This window comes from Mustela lutreola, chromosome 11 (assembly GCF_030435805.1).
Source record: "Mustela lutreola isolate mMusLut2 chromosome 11, mMusLut2.pri, whole genome shotgun sequence".
Classification (NCBI taxonomy): domain Eukaryota; kingdom Metazoa; phylum Chordata; class Mammalia; order Carnivora; family Mustelidae; genus Mustela; species Mustela lutreola.
In genome coordinates this window covers 7,366,691-7,370,628 of record NC_081300.1, presented here as the reverse complement: position 1 = coordinate 7,370,628, position 3,938 = coordinate 7,366,691, and positions in this window count along the sequence as shown.

Here is a 3,938-nt window from a genome sequence, read left to right as displayed (position 1 = left end):
AAACTCGACCATTCTCTTACACTGTACACAAAGATAAACTCAAAATGGATAAAAGACCTCAACATGAGACAGGAATCCATCAGAATCCTAGAGGAGGACATAGGCAGTAACCTCTTTGATATCAGCCACAGCAACTTCTTTCAAGATATGTCTCCAAAGGCAAAGGAAACAAAAGTGAAAATGAACTTTTGGGACTTCTTCAAGATCAAAAGCTTCTGCACAGCAAAGGAAACAGTCAACAAAACAAAGAGGTAACTCACAGAATGGGAGAAAATATTTGCAAATGACAGTACAGACAAAAGGTTGATATCTAAGATCTATAAAGAACTTCTCAAGCTCACCACACACAAAATAGATAATCATATCCAAAAAATGGGCAGAAGATATGAACAGACACTTCTCCAATGAAGACATACAAATGGCTATCAGACACATGAAAAAATGTTCATCATCACTAGCCATCAGGGAGATTCAAATTAAAACCACATTGAGATACCACCTTACACCAGTTAGAATACCAAAATTAGCAAGACAGGAAACAATGTGTGTTGGAGAGGATTTGGAGAAAGGGGAGCCCTCTTACACTGTTGGTGGGAATGCAAGTTGGTGCAGCCATTTTGGAGAACAGTGTGGAGATTCCTTAAGAAATTAAAAATAGAGCTTCTCTATGACCCTGCAATTGTACTCCTGGATATTCACCCCAAAGATACAGATGTAGTGAAAAGAAGGGCCATCTGTACCCCAATGTTTATAGCAGCAATGTCCACAATCGCCAAACTATGGAAAGAACCAAGATGCCCTTCAATGGATGAATGGATGAGGAAGATGTGGTCCATATACACTATGGATTATTATGCCTCCATCAAAAAGGATGAATACCCAACTTTTATAGCAACATGGATGGGACTGGAAGAGATTATGCTGAGTGAAATAAGTCAAGCAGAGAGAGTCAATTATCCTATGGTTTCACTTATTTGTGGAGCATTAACACATAGCATGGAGGACAAGGGGAGATGGAGGGAAGGGAGTTGAGGGAAATTGGAAGGGGAGGTGAACCATGTGAGACTATGGACTCTGATAAACAACCTGAGGATTTTGAAGGGGCGGGGGGTGGGAGGTTGGGGGAACCAGGTGGTGGGTATTAAGGAGGGCACGGATTGCATGGAACACTGGGTATGGTGCAAAAACAATGAATTCTGTTAGGCTGAAAAGAAATTAAAAAAAATGTTCAGGATTAGAATTAGGATTAAGTGGTAGGGAGAGGATGTTTAAATTTACCAATTAAAAAAAAATTATTGGTTACTTATTGCACTTTAGCCAGAGAATGTTTTACATTGTGTGATTTTTAGTATCTATTGAGATGTTCTTAATGTTTTAAAATATGATCAGTTCTTTAACTCTTCCAAATGTTTATATTAAGTAAATATATAGAATATGTTTTTAAAAAAATCTATTGATTATATTATTGAATTCTTCCAATAATAAAAGATAATTATATAGTATTTACTCTAAGTGAGGCTTTGCCTTAGAAACTTCAGATAAATTAACTCTTCACCCATGTGCTGTTTTATTATTATTAAGATTTGTATTCATTTACTTGACAGAGAGAGGGTGAGAGAGAGAGAGAGAGAGCACAACCAGGGGGAACTGCAGGAAGAGGGAGAGGGAGAAGCAGCCTCCCCGCTGATCAGGGAACCTGATGCCTGGCTTGATTCCAGGATGCCTGGACCATGACTCAAGGCAAAGGCAGACTCTTAACCAGCTGAGCCATTTTTACATTTTTACCCCCACCCATTTACTTTTAATCTCTATGTACCTTTATATTTAAAGTGGGTTTCCTATAGACAACATCTAGCTGGGTCTTGTTTTTGGTCCACTCTGATAATCTGTCTTTTAACTGGTGTATTTAGACCATCAACATTCAAAGTGATTATTGATATAATTTGATTAATATCTACCATATTTGTTACTGTGTTCTATTTGTTACTCTTTTTTTAATACCTACTTTTGTCTTCCATTCTTTTTTCTGTCTTTCGTGGTTTTGATTGAGCATTTTCTATAATTCTATTTTCTCTTCATTCTTAGGACATCCATTGTGCTTTTATTTTTATTATTTTTACTTTTTTTTTTTTTTAGTGGTTGCCCTAGAGTTTGCCATGTTCTCTTACAACTAACCCAAGTTCACCTTTAAATAGCCCTGAATTGCTTATCGCTTGCTGGATATTGCGAATGCCTTACCCAACAAAATAATCCCAATCCTTCTTACCCCTTGAATCATTGCTGTCATTCATTTCAGTTGTGAGCATACACAGGCATATGTACGTACATGAGGTATAGACATCAGCACACATAGTTGAATACATTCTTGCTATTATTTTGAATAAAATTTATCTGTTAGGTCAGTTAGGAAAAGTTTTTATTTTACCTTCACTTATTCCTTCTTTGATGCTCCTCCTTCTTTAGTAGATCTGAGTTTCTGACCTACATCATTTTCCTTCTCTCCCAAGAGCTTCTTTTAACAGTTCTTGCAAGGCTGATCTGCTGGCAGCAAATTCCTTCAGTTTTTGTTTGTCTGAGAAAGTCTTTAGCTGTTCTTTACTTTCGAAGGATAATTTCTCAAGATACCAAACTCTAGCTCTCTAGCTTCTGTGGGGTTTTTTTGTTCAACATTTTAAATATTTCATTTCATTCTCTTGGTTGCATGATTTCTGAGGGCAAGATGGATGTAATTTTTATCTTTGTTCCTCTACAGGTAACATTTTTTCCCCCTAATTTCTTCCAGGCTTTTTTTTTTTTTTTTTTTAAGATTTTATTTATTTTTGAGAGAGAGAGGGCACACAGTCAGGGGAAAAGGGATAGAGGGAGAAGCAGACTCCGTGCCGAGCAGGAGCCTGACACGGGGCTCCATCCCAGGACCCTGGGATCATGACCTGAGCCGAAGGCAGACGCTTAACAACTGAGCCACCCAGGGACCCCAATCGAGTTAACTCTTGAATAATAAATGTATTTCGAAAATATTTCTTCTCTCTCTGCTACTTCTAGTTAATCCACTTATGCTTACTTTGTAGGCACTATTTGAAAATCATTCTGACTTTTAAGGTTCTCATATATTCTTTTATATTGGTGCCTTCTTTTTATTTTTTTCTCAGGTCCCTTGATTCTAAATATTTGAGAGTAAAAAATCACTAGGCTACTTTAATTACAGTGCTTTGAACGAGTTGGTTTGATTTGCCTTTTTAATCTGTGTTCTCTCTGTCTCCTAGCCCAGCTTCTGGGAGGTTCAAGGAACAGAGTGACTCACCACACCGTGTGCTGTGTCATCAGGAAAGAGGGAGCCTGAGGAACGGAGATAGACTGGGACTCAGAGTTTCTGGATTTTGACCCCTGCCGGCTCACTGGCTGTCTCTGCATGGGGCTGCATTTTGACTGGGGTTTATAGGTAATCACTTAATTTCATGTTCTTTGTAGTTTTTCCTTTCAAAAATGGCAATAATTACCCTTTATCCCTCCACTTCCCCACCAGGATATGGCAACGGCTTCATCATTACTAAAAACAAAATGAAATCGTCAATCTGTCCAGAGGTGTTTGCCATATAAATACAGAAAACAATTCTCGTGATTTCCTTGGCCTTCGTGGCTGTGCCCGTAGGGTCAGTAAGCACTTTCTCAATGAAGGGGGCGTTTTGAAATTCTTTCCACAGAAGTCTGGCATTCATTCTAAATGGACCTGGAGGCTGAGGAGCCCTGGAGTGCTTCCAGCTAGTTCAAACTCTGCCAGGTAAGTATTTCCATGAACTAACAAGCTGCGGTAGACTGGTTATTCATGGGCTTGGCTGTTACTGTTGTATTGTTCTTGAGTTACTTTTGTGTTATATTTTTAGAACCCCTCTAATTTTATAAGTCCTGATGCTTAATCTGAGTCAGTAAGTATTCTTATA